The sequence below is a fragment of the Pteropus medius genome, unplaced genomic scaffold, assembly GCF_902729225.1.
Source record: "Pteropus medius unplaced genomic scaffold, Ma_sr-lr_union100, whole genome shotgun sequence".
Taxonomy (NCBI): domain Eukaryota; kingdom Metazoa; phylum Chordata; class Mammalia; order Chiroptera; family Pteropodidae; genus Pteropus; species Pteropus medius.
Window position 1 is genome coordinate 9,910,195 of NW_024349799.1, and position 13,583 is coordinate 9,923,777.

General features: G+C 44.5%; 1 non-coding gene across 1 annotated transcript; it reads left to right on the top strand.

The window, feature by feature from the left end:
- The first annotated feature begins 12,424 nt into the window (after positions 1 to 12,424).
- On the top strand, positions 12,425 to 12,531 carry LOC120621363 (U6 spliceosomal RNA). The gene has a single exon (XR_005658130.1). It is a non-coding gene; the product is annotated as a U6 spliceosomal RNA (small nuclear RNA).
- The last annotated feature ends 1,052 nt before the right edge of the window (positions 12,532 to 13,583 follow it).

A 13,583-nucleotide genomic window follows, 5' to 3' on the forward strand; every position in this document is an offset into this window, starting at 1 on the left:
AAATATTTGTTGAGTGAATGAATCACTAAGTCTTCATTTCCATATGACACTCGTACAGCTAACTGCAGCCACTGAGTTACCGAGTCAATGTGTGTGTCTCACCTACGCAATTCCCAGCCCCACTGGGTCCTTGGTGTTCCTGCACTGTTGCATAGGTTACTCGCTCACAGGAATCTCCCTAATTTTTCTCTCAGGACAAGGGCCTCCTCTTTTGGACAGAGAATTGATGTATATTGGCTCTTCCAGAAGCTCACGGGGCCTCTCTGGCTCTGCTCCCTAATGGGTCATCTAGATTTCAAGTTCCAGTGGACTATCCTGATTGAGAATTAAGAAATTCAGATTTTTATCCTCTCTCTCTCTTCATAAGAAGCCTCTCCCTACCTTGGAACCTGTTTCTTTGTATGTTTCATGGTTAAATCAGTACCCTACCATCTCCTCCCTGGAGGTGAGGGGTCAGCTGTGGCTCATTACCTATTATATCCCAGATATATATACTGTGTGCTTTATCAACACTAAATTATTGATCCTTATAACAGTTAGGAAGAGAGACATCACCATTTTACAATCAAGGAAACTGAGGTAGTTGCCCAAGCTAACAAAACTAGTATGTTTTAGAGCCAAGACATGAATTCCCATCTTCCTGATCCTTAAACCAGAACACTTTCCAGGATGCCATGTTGGAGTGGAATGAAAGGAAGGAGTTGCTGCCTTCCCAAATGAGCTCTGTTATTCGCCATGCCAATAGGAACCCCTGCCCAGCTGGCCCAGCTGAACTCAACCCTACCAGCTTCCACTGGGCTGATGTCCAGCTGTCACTTAGACACATTGGCCACTGAATCAGAAATATTGACAGCGAAATACACACATCTTATGATGATCCTTAGACTAACACAGATTGATGTGGGGAGGCAGACTGGATTGATGGAACATGACTGATTGCCATCTTAATCCTAGGGCTTTCTACTCAATTAAGTGACTTGCAAATACTTCATTGTGACAATCCCTCGTGATCAAGTTGGTTAAAACATATTATCCAGGGTAGTGCCATGAAGTATATCTCAGCGTAGAACAATGCTGACCTTGACCAGGAGGGAATCTACACCCTGTCAAGGTGCTGGGATAATACATTGCACTCTTTCTAACCAGGATAGACCCTGGTGCCAACACCCTGCAGACTTTAGCCTATTGCTTGGAAGATGGACCCAGACCTATGTCCTTTCTCTTGTGGAGGAGTGAATTTGGCTGAGTACTGTTGTCAAATGACTTTCTTTTCCATCTTTGTATCCTAAGGCACTCCCTCCCTTCCCTTCTCTTCCCTTCCCTATCCTTCCCTTCCCTTCCCTTCCTTTCCCTTCTTTCTCTCTCTCCCTCCCTCTCTCTCTTCTTCTCTTCCTTTCTTGGCTGCAGTCAGATGGGACTGTAAACAGTATGATACAAGTCTCAGACAATCAAATACTTTATGCAGAATTTACATATTCCATTCCATTCCAGCATGGGTAGTCCTTAGACCCCACTTCTCAGGGTACCCCAGCTCTCCATCTCAGCCACAAGTGCTCCACCTGAGAAATTCCAATTTCTTCGCTGTCCCTGATATGTTGTGATTTCGTCAATAGTAACATGTTCTAAAGCCAGAGCAGACTGAGCTCTTTGGGAACTGGATATTAAAATGAGGGCTCCATGCTGTGACATCATGATTTTATTCCTCTCTCTCTCTCTCTCTGGCAGCTGCTTTTTAAAATTATTGTGATGTTATTAATCTTAAAGAAAGGCTTAGAATGCTCCCCAAACTTTACTTTTCACCTTAGCCTTGTAAACTCCAGAGAGGGGGGGAAAAGTAACACACAAAGAAATAGACATTAACCACTATTTACTAACAATATTAAAATCTAAGATGCCAATGTATTAGTGTCTTCATATTTATGGAGGAAGATGACTTGCAACCCAGAATATCTGCCAAAGCACACAGTTGGTCCAGTGTAAAGTTAAACTGGAGTCATTTTCAGATTTACAAGGCTCTCAAATCCTTTATGTACATTTTTTTTCTTAGAAAGCATCCACATGGTGGAGGAGGGAAAGGAAATGAGGAGGACCTGGCATACAAGGAAAAGGGATCTCAACAGACAGGTTGGCAAAAGGAATTCCCAAGAAAATGGCAGACAGAAGTCCCAGAATGTGAACCAAGCAGCATCCTTGAACTAAATGAGAATATAGGATGCCCCAGAAATGAGGTCTCCAGTTTAAAAGTATTACTACTAATCAATAGGCAATAGGTTATCATCTTAAAAATTAATTTAAGAAAGCTGAGGGAGTTTTGGGATAGAAATCAAATTTCTATATAGAAAATTAAACATTTTCTAAAGGCAGTTATTAACCCAAGAAAACTGAAATTGTATGAGAAAGGAAATAAATCACAATATAATTCTCTGGTTAGCAGTGAACAGTATTTATATAGCTATAATAATTTTATTAATGATTTGATTTAATAAAAATTGAAATAAAATGATATTGGGAGAAGCACACATTGATTCAGTAACAGAGGAGCAGAGGGAGTGGTGGGTGTGAGTTAGATACTTCTTTCTCACAAAAAGAAGTTCATGTCTAACTGTGAAAATCCAGAAAAAGCAATAAAAGCATATGATTTAAAAATATAGAGGTAAATCCAGAAAGAGCAGCTAGAAGAATTGAAAGAATTTGCTATGTGTGTAGTGTAGCTGAGGGATGGGAGGAAGGCTGTGTGCAGGTAGCTGATGTATTTTTACTGAAAGCCTTTTAGTCATTTAAAAAATTTTTAAGAATGTATGCATGCATTACTTTGAAAAGATTGCTTCTTTAAAAAGTCATAAAATAATGTAAATAATTTACATATTTTTAAGATACTTTATTTTCTACCCAAATGAGCTCTCAGAAATCTGGCAAGCTGAGCTATACAGAAGGACCTATTTCTTGAAAATAGTGTTTTTACTGGACAATTAAGCAGATAAAAAATTCTGCTTGCTTTCAATTCAGATATATTTTACATAAACACACACACACACATACACACACACACACAATATAGCCTTACAGATAAAGTTGAAGACATTTATCCTCCATTTTATTCCTATAAATTCCATTCCCCAAATCAATTAGGACTATAAATGTAATATCATTCTTTTCAGTCTGTTTTTTAAAAATTTTTACTACACATTACACACACACTCACACACATACCTGTAAAAACCATTGATTTACTTTTCATGTTTTGAAATTTTCACTTAATGCTATCATAATGCGTGTATTATTCTGCCACTTGCTTTATTCCGTCAATATGTGCAGACTCATCCATGTTGCGATATGGAGCTAGTTCCTTCATTTTATTTTATCATATACATACACCAGAATTTATTTTCCTTCCATCTTTTTTACTCTTACAACAACATGGCAGTGAATCCCCTTATATAAGCCTCCCGCTAAACATGTGCAGGAATTTCTCCAGAGCACAGTGTAAGCACATTTTCCATTTCACTAGGTCATTGGGTCAACACTGTTTTTAAACACAATTAAATAGTGCTTTCCTCGGGCTCAGGCTCCTAAGTGACTGCCTTGTACAGGCTGGCCCCCAGCTAGGGAGTGGCGGCCACATCTGAAACATTACCTGTGTCTCTGTCACAACGACGTTCAAGTTTCTCTCCTCAGAGGCAGCCCTCTAGGACCAGGGCAGAGAGATATGTTTCTTCGCGTTCTTTCTAATAAGCTAGTATCTGACACACAGGGGCTGCCAAGGTTCTTTTCCCTTTTCAACGTGAGGAGAAAGTGCTAGTTAGCATAGGGCTGAGAAGATGGAGGGAGGCTGAACAAGAGAGAATGATAGAACACATAGTACAGACAAGGAAGAGCCCCATGGGTAAGACATGGATATACACAGTCTTCCATTCATCTATTCGTCAATATTTATTAGGAATGTGTCCAACATGGAACTAGACTCTGGAATGGAAAATACCATAAGAAATGGACAGTTCCCTTCTAACGGAGCATGGTAGATGTGATTTGGGAAGCCTGCTTCACCTACATTATTTTCCAAATAAACAGCTGCCGTTCTTGGGCTGGTTAGCGTTGTCCTAAACCATTGCATTAACTTCCCTCAGCTCTCATCCTTGAAAACCATCTCACTGGCTAGACCAGGGAGGGTCACTCGACTTCAGGACTGATAATCCTAAAACCACTCAATACTTAGGAGTCATACTCCGCATCAAGAAAATGGGTGGCATGAATCATATCTGCTTAGGATACTCTAGACTGCAAGTAGGAGAATCCGTCCCCGCACTGGCTTAAGTGGTAAAGAATGTTTTCTTGTGACAGGCAGTCCTGTAGTAGAGCAGGTTCTGGCTAGGGTTCAGTGTTGCATCTCCATAATTCATAGTGTCAACATTGTCCTTATCAGCTCTCCTTGTAGTCAGAAAAGGGACACCAGAAGAAACAGAGTAGGGTGCTGCCTAGTTTACATCTTATGGGAACAACCATGGGATAAATAATGGTCCTTTAGTCCGATTGGGCCAACCGAAGTCATGTGCCCACTCTGGACCAAATTACATTCACTAGAAGAATGCCACACACTGATTGATTAAGCTTGGCTCCTGAACTCATCAGTAGAAAAGGGACAGGATCACTTTATTTGTTTATACCAGTGACAGTCCACTCCTGCAGCTGGAGATCAGTTAGCTCTCCCCACACCCAAGGTACAGGAGCTCTGTTAGGGAAGACAAGAGAAAAGGGTACTGGCCAGGAAACCAACCATGCCCACTTCTATAATAATCCTATCTTAGAGTTGTCAGAAATTTATAAAGTACCGGACTTGGTTCACTCTATAACTGTTTGGTTCCCTTCTTTCCGCTTTAAATCCATCTGCCGCAGTCAGTAATCTAGTGAAAACACAAACAAGCGAATGGAGATGCAGATTTTACATTCATTCGGGTTTCTTTTTGTACTCTGAGATTGCTCTTACCGTTACGACGATTTTGTTTTCATGTGCAGCCAGACCCATTACGATGATGTGGTGAGGGCAGGCAGATGTTTCAACCCCACCTCCATTATATTATCTCCGCACAGATGGAGACAGCTGTGCACATTGGGTCCCAATGACCGAAGTGTCCTCAACTCTATTAAGTCAGCTATCAGCCTTCGAATTGCCATAGCCGCCATGTGCCTCCCACAGAGACACCTGGAAAAGTACAGGCCATTCAAAGGGACTTCTAGAACTCCATTTCTTTACTTAGGAATTGGGGATGATGGCCCCATAGCAGCCGTAGGGGTGCAGGGGCCCGGGGGTGGGGGGAATGATTTGCATATCAGATTGATGCACCTATGTGGAACACATAAATGTACTCATATTTAGACATAACAGCCTCTGACAGTGGGATGGGAAGATGAAGGAAGCAAGATATTCATTCAAAGTTATCCAATCCCAAAACACATTTCGTTATCATTTAAGTAACTGTAAACAATACAACAGTAGCTGGAGTATGCAGCATGGATGAGACAGGCCGTGTCTTCTGTGCCATTTCCAGGACTCAGCTCTAAAGCCAACCTTTAATCTTCTACTAAATTAAGTACCTCCCAGGAGAATGGCTGTAATATTATTAGGATGACTTTTATTCCCTTGGAATCTATGTTTTAAGTAAATTATTCGAGACTTCACTATTTGTATTGTTAGTAGTGAAAGCTAACTTGCAATACACCTTGTGATGGATGCCGACACGCCGGTGGGCCACGACAGCCTCACGTTTCATTAGGATCTTTAATTTAAGCACACACCGATACACAAAACCAACAAGAAGTCCCAGAGCCAGGACACATCTTAGCTGGACAAGATGAAACCATTTGAACTAATAGGCCAGCAGGGTGCCTCGCCTCTGACAAAAGTGGATCGCAAAATTTTCCAATTAACCCTCATGCCTCCCAACACACATGCAGTCTCCTCTCCCTACATCTGTGGGGGGCTGCGTAGGCTATAAATTGAACCCAAATCGAAAGGAAATGAGGCTGATGAGGCACTGAGCAAAGTGCTATGATTAGTCTCCTCTGGGCCTTCTCGGGTTGCTATAATGGTTTTGGTCCTCACATACTAGTGACTCTTTCCTGAAGCAGCAAAATTACAGGTAATTGCTTTAGGGAAGAGCCGAATAGTAGATAGCTTCTCCTCTGACCAGATTTATTTTAATTCTCAATAAACAGAATAATCACATCCTTTGCCCAGCTCTGCAGGTCGTCAGGGAGGCTCAGGCTGTGACCATCTCTGGGCACAGGACCTGCAACCAAAAGCAGTAAACTGAATCCAACAGACAGTTATCCTCCATTATTGTTTGACTGCAGAGGAAATGATCCATAAACTATCTGGATTCTTCTTTTGGCATCTGCCACCCAGAGCCATGTTGGAAGGGACAGGCACAGTGCAAAGAGAGCTGAGTGGGCTCGAGCAACATGGAGAAGGAGAGGTTGCTCTAAGAGCCCCTGTTCTCTCCCCTCCCAAAATACCGAGGGCTGCCATTCATTGTGCTGGGAGAAGGAGGGTCCCAACCTTCCCAGGTAATAAGGCAGAGATAGCAGGACTTAGTTGTTGGAAGACTCTGTCCTGATACATGAGAAGCACCATCCTGGGTAGCACCCACTGTGACTCGTCATGTCTGTGCCTTCTCTCACTTTGATCCTCCTTACAGCTAAACCCTACCTCTCTCTTAGAGGATGACTCAGCTGCCATCTGAACCTATCTCTCCAGACACTAATTCCCTAGCCCTTTGCTACAACTCCCTGGCACTGACTCCTCTCTGCTTATGGATTGGGGAACCTGGGGAAGGCGAAGAACAAACTCAGATTAGGCACCTACTAGATGCCTAGTGCAGTACTAGATGTTTAAATGTTATCCCATTCAATCTTCACAATAGCCCTGTGAAGAAGGCATGCCTCTTGTCTTTGCTCTATGTGAAAAAACTGAGTCGCAGAGAGGTTAAGCAAATCACCCAAAGACACGAAGTATGTACAAGAACCAAGATTTAAATCTGGGTCTCTGTGACCCTAAAGCCTGTACCTGCTCCCCTTGGTCATTCATGCGGCTCTTAACTAAACTGCATTTAGGTTTCTATTCCCAGCCCCTGACCTTCCCTGACCCAACTCCACTGAAATGACCACAGTCCAGTTATGGCCTAGGGCTCTGGCTGCCCCTGCCTAATCCACATTTGGGAACTGACCTCCAAGAAGTCAGGAAGGAAATCGAGAGAGACAGAGATAGAGAAGGTGATTGAGAGAGAGATTGAGAGAGAGGGGTTGAGATTGAGATTCTCGCACATAAAGTGGAGAGTGGGAAAGGGCAGGGCCAGTCCAGGGAGCTGATTGGCAGGTGATCCCAGCATCTAACTGTAGCCAGGTGTTGTGACTCCAGAGCCAGAGCCGGGCTCTTCCCACAACATGACACTCCCTGCCGAGAACACCAAGAGGGCTCTACTCTCTTCTCTTCAGAAAGTTGATGGGAGAAGAGAATGGAGGTCAAAAGAGCTGTCCACTAGTCTCCAGCAGCCTGGGGGTGGGGAGAGGTGAGCACAATGGGGTGGGGGTGACTGGGAAATAGGGGTGAGGATCCTGATGGGGTAGAGCCCCCAGAATGGGGGCTTTGTCTGTTGGGCTCATGTCAGGGTACACTGGGAAGGAGAAGGGCAAGAGTAGTGAGTTGAATAATGTCTCCCAAAATTCATGTCCACCTCAGAGAGTGGCCTTGTTTGGAAATAGGATGTTTGGAGATGTAATCGGTTAAGGGCCCCAAGGTGCACTCATACTGGATTTAGGGTGGGCCCTAAATCCAGTGGCCAGTGTCCTCAGAAGAGAAGAGGACACAGAGTTGAAGATGATGTGAAGATGGAGGCAGAGGCTGCAGTGATTCTGCCACAAGCCTACGAGCACCAGAAGCAACCAGAAGCTGAAAGAGACAAGGAAGGATCCTCTCCTAGAGCCTTCGGAGAGAGTGTGGCCCTGCTGACACCTTGATTGTGAACTTCTGGCTTCCAGAACTGTGAGAGAATAAACTATTGTTTTAAGCCACCAAGTCTGTGGTTATTTGTTACGGCAGCCTTAAGAAATGAAGAGAGGCAGGAATTTGTCCACTCGGTAAAAGGGGCAGTGCCTAGGAAGGGCTGTACCAAGTGGTTGGCCTGGGGGGAAGAGAGACAGGGAGAGAAGGGAGCCGGTCCAGCCCCTAGTGCAGGTGCCTGCTGCCCTCTGCTCCAGGCCCCCCTGGACCCTGCTTCTACCATTCCTGATGCCACCCAAGCCCCTCCCTGCTCTTTTGTCTGTATGTCTTTTTGTTTGTGTATCTATGGAGTCTGTGCCTCATCTCTCATTTCTGCAGAGATACCTGCCTTTCTCATCTCTGTGTGTTGCTTAGCTTCTAGTCCACTGCTGACGCTCTCTATGAATCTTTCTCTTTTGCTTCCCAGCTCTGCAGCCCAAAAAAGAGGGTCTGATTGATCCAGATAAACATTATCTCATTTTGAGCCAGGTTGCCCTGAGCTCAGCCCCAGACAACTGTGGCCAAGACTAGGACTGGGGTGGCCTTCCTCATAGTATAGAACGCGCCATTGATGTGTGAGGAACTACGTGCCTCGGGCCACTTCCCTAGGGAGGGAAGTGTGCTTTTGGCAGTGGCCTAAGGAGGTGTGGATTCTGCTCCAGGAAGAATGCCCTTGCTGCTCATCCTCAGCAGGATTACCCAGGCACTCTGGGTCCCTCACCACCTGGCCTCTGCAACCTTTCAACCTCAACCCTGGCTGTCCCATGAGCCCCGTTCGCCTTAATGTCCTTATACTTTTGGCCCTTGTCCATGGTTCCTTGTCCAGTGTTCTCTTTACTCTCTGCTTTCACTTGGCTCACTCCTTCTTATCTCTGGCTTAGGCAGTCTAATTTGTTTTCCAGATATAAAACACACTACCGCCAACTTAGTGGCCAGAAACGGTATACATTTATGATCTCAGTTTCCATGGGTCAGGAATCTGGGCTGGTTCTGGTCTGCTTCGGGTTCCATGAGGCTGTCGTCAGAGTGTTGACCAGGTTTGTCATCATCAGAAGGCTCAACAAAGGAAGAACCCACGTTCAAGCTCACTCTGGTTGTTGGTAAAATTCATCTCTTGATAGCTGTAGGACTGAGGTCCTGTTTTTTGTTGGCTGTCAGCCAGGGTTACTTCTTTAGCACCTGCCATGGGACCCTCTACTCACTATGACAGTTTGCTTCTTCACGGGCAGCAGGAGAACATTTCTGACCTCAGGGAAGGCTACGCCCCCTTTTAAAGGGGTTCCAGCTGATTATGTCATGCTCACCCAAGATAGTCTACCTTTTGATTAACTTAAAGTCAGCTGATTTTTGGAACTCAATTACATCTGTAAAATGCCTTCGCCCTGCCATTGACATCCATTATCTTTGCCATATACTGTAACCAGGGGTGGGAAATCATGGGGGCTACAGTCCTTTTTCCTTCAGGAAACCTTCTTTGGTCCCCTGTGTCTACTTTCATGTCTGGCACGCTTCATGAAACACTTTATTTATGTGTCTGCCTCCCACACTGGAACATGAGCTCATCAGAGACAAGGAGGGCATTTTATTTCTGTATTCCAGGGACTTGAATGTAGAGGCTCCATAAATACTTGTCCAACTGAATTGGATGGAAACCATAAATGGAAGCCTTTCTTCTAACTCTGTGGCCCCTCCCCCACATGGCGACCATGGCAGACATCACTAGTTGATCACGGTACTCCTGACCCCTTTCTGCCCCTAGGGTGACCCGAGGGTCCTTCTCAAGGCAGAGGTGCAAGCAGCACCAACACACTCAGAGCCAGAATGAGAGGTGAAACCTCTATTCTTACTATACTAGACACACACTACTCTTACAGGATAATATATTTTTTTTACCTTGCTTTTCCCTCCTTGATTTCTAACCTTCATCTCTTATTTCCTGAGAGAGGACACCCTGTCTCTCTTGAATCTGGTCATCCCTTTTCTACCTGTCCAGGCATTGTGGACCTTGACTCTCCTCCTAGCTTTACCTTTGCCCACTCCTCTAGCCCCAGAAGTGCCATTGCGGGATCTCCTGCTGCAACCACAAGACCTCAGAAACCTGCTCCTACCCAGCCCAAGCCCAGCCCAGTTCTCCCACTGGAACTTAGGATTTGGGCCTCCTCCTTCTGAGGTGCAAACCATGTTAATGAGGTATTCATGTGGGCAAATGGCCTCGGCCCAGCCTCATTCAGGAGATTAACTACCAAAGAATTATGTTTGCGGAAGTCCCGTGGCTTCCGGTATGCCGTCCCCCTCACAGAGAGCAGCAGTCATTCAGCTGAGGACAGGCGCTGCATCACAAACTCCTGATTGCCTGGTTCCTATTTAACTTAGCCAAGGGAGAGATTTGGGCATCATATCAGACACTGTGGCCCTTTTACAGCTGTTGACAATCTTGAGTACTGTCTCAACACCTTAGTCTACTCACCTGACCAATGGGGCTACACCACCCATGAACTCTGCTATGCAGAAGACAAGGAGGATCAGGAACAAATGACTAGAAAGAACAGGATAAACACCAAGGGGTTATAAACATTCTTCAAATGGATGACATTACCAAGCCTGCTAGCCGCCTTCCTCTTAGAATTCTAGCAAGCCCTCTCAGGCTGGTTAAGCTTGTTTCTTGTTTTCCAAAGGACAGCAAGCACTTTTGGGTCTTAGACCTTGCATTTCACAACTGTTCAACCCTGATTGGAAACACAGTCCTCAGTCCTCCCTTATCAAGCAGAACCTGTCAGGATAATTTAGCGCTCAGGCAGAAGCAGCACATTGGAGGGCGTCTCTGGAGCATGCAGCAGGGAATGGGGATCTGGTGAGGGCCACAGGCAAGCAGCTGGTGATGGAAGGAGATGTGGGGAGTGGGCTGGGGAGAAGTCATTCATCTTCATGCACAGCATGGAAGGGGGTATAGTAGATTGAGAGTTTGCTTGGGATAAAACCAGGACAAAGTGTTGGTTTCTGTCTACCTAGACGATGGCTAGTGCCATTTTCTGCATTCAGGAGAGGCTAGAAAGCCTGACCTCTGTATGTGTGTGCACCATGCCTTAACCTTCAGAGAGAGACCGTGACACTGTGTAGGAAGCAGAGGTGAGGACAAGTTCAAGGTCATGCATCTGGTAAGCTATCTTGCCTCGAGGGCTTGCTTTGGTTCTGGGGCAAAGACTTGAAGGGACATACAATCCGCTGGACTGTATTCCTACTTCAATATGACGGCTACACTCGCATTTGTCTCATGCCCCAGACGTCGACAGAGTATGGGGCTTCACAACAGGATCCTGCTATTGTACATTTTCCCAACTTTAGACAGTATGAGATGGTATTCCTGAATTGTTCTTGGACTGATTTGTTCTTCTTCTGAAATCTGATCATGGACATCTTTGCAACAATTAAAAAAAAAGACATGAACACAATTTCCTCAATTTTAACATTTTCCCCTGAAAATCTTAAGTGATTTCTCCTAAAACCACTGGGGCCTGCTACTTCCTGTCAAAACTAGAACCTAGGAAAGATAATGACCAATTTAGCAAGCAATTATACATTTGTTACATTTATGTAGCTTGATATATCAACATTTCATAGTGTTCAACATTTCATAGTGTTCTCCATAGAGAGGAGAACACTATTCCTAGCTGCTCTGCTACCTGGACCCCTGTTGTTTCCTACAGCACCTGGGAAGCCAGCTGTGTAGTAAGCCATTGTGAAGAGGAACTCCCAGAGGGCAGGGCTAAGGGGGAGAGATGGACTCTTGAAATCCATGACAGCCACCAGCTTGGCAGCTTTTCTGACATTTCTGCATTATTGGAGATTCAGGTGAGCATTTTGCTTTTGAAGATTCCGAGCTGCAGAATTTGTAGACGAGGTTAACCTAGCCTAGAGCCTTTTATGATAGACTCTGAGAAGGCTCTAAGCAGAAAGGTATGGAAAATATAGTAGAAACATCCTAAAAACAATTAGTGAGACTGGTGGAAAGAATTAAAAGAAAAGTCTATATGCAAATGCTGATTATCCAAATATTTTTCCATCAAAATGGCTTTTATGGTTTGAATCATATTGCCCTGTTTCGAGCCGGTCTCAGCTTATCAATAACCAGTGTTGTGGTTGGACTGGCCCTGCGGTTCTTATTATGATCGCAAGATGCCTTTCAGCAATAACCATCTGGAAACTTTGAAAAACATAAAGGTTTATTACTTAAGGCCTCGGAAATTACGCAGCACACCTGGGGCCACACAGTGAGTATGCAGGTAGAGAGAGACGGTGCGCATAGGCCTGGGTTCTGCTTTTATTGGGATTGCGTGTGGGACTTAGAGTGTCTGGGCTCAATCTTGATTGGTGAATTTAAGACATAAGAGCAGGGTGCTTACTTCAGCAGCACATATACTAAACTTGGAATGATACAGAGAAGATTAGCATAACCCTTGTGCAAGAATGACATGCAAATTTGTGAAGCATTGCATATTTTCAGAAGGAAAGGAGAATGTTTTGTGGACCATTTAGGGGTGTGTGTGTGTGTGTGTATGTGTGTGGCAGCTTTTTAGCTATTCGTTTTTAAAGTCGGTACTTTTTAATAGGAACAACTTGACCAAAAATCTGTCACAGAATTTTGAGACCCATTAAACATAAGAGCAGGAATTTACAGCACAGGGAGAAAATTAAAAACACGGCAGCCCAAATGATCAGTTATGAAATTAACCAAGATTTCTAAAACGAAGGAGCCTCAGTGAGGAGAGGTTGCCTGGCTTTGGTCTTATGGCTAGCAAAAGTTTAAATCGGGCAATTGCATTACAAAAAGAAAAAAAAAAGAAATTCAGGGTTTACACTACACCACCCATTCCTCAGATTTGCACATTAAAATCTTGGCCCCCAGCACCTTAGAATATGACCTCATTTAGGAATTGAGTTCTTGCAGATGTGGTTAGTTAAGATGAGGTCATATGGGGGTAGGATGGACCCTAATCCAATATGACTGGTGTCCGTACACAGAGGGGAAATTTGGACACAGATACATACACAGGGAGAGTGCTATGTGAAGACTGGAGTCACGCTTCCACGAGCCAAGGAAATATCAGAAACTAGGGGCGAGGCCTGGAACAGAGCCTTCCTCAGAGCCTTCAGAGGGCACACGGTCCTACCGACACCTTGATCTCAGACTTTCAGTCTCTAGAACTGGGAGATAACAAATTTCTCTTGTTTGAGCCACTCAGTTTGTAGTTCTTTGTTACTACAACCCTAGTGAGCTCCTACACTGACTGTCATATCTCTTGCTGGGGCGAGGGCTTTGGGCAGACACTGAAGTGCTTCGGCTTGCTGTATGGTTTATTCCATCACCCTCGTACTTGGGAAGCACTATTCTCCAAAGTTACATCACCTAAGAATAACCTTGGCGGGCTATAGAGGCTGCAAGTTGGCTGTAATTAGAAGACTTAGGGGCATTTTCATTTTATTTTTTTTAATATCTAAAGCAAGGCACACTTAACACCTCTTGATTAAACATTAAAGGTTCACACTGGCTTAG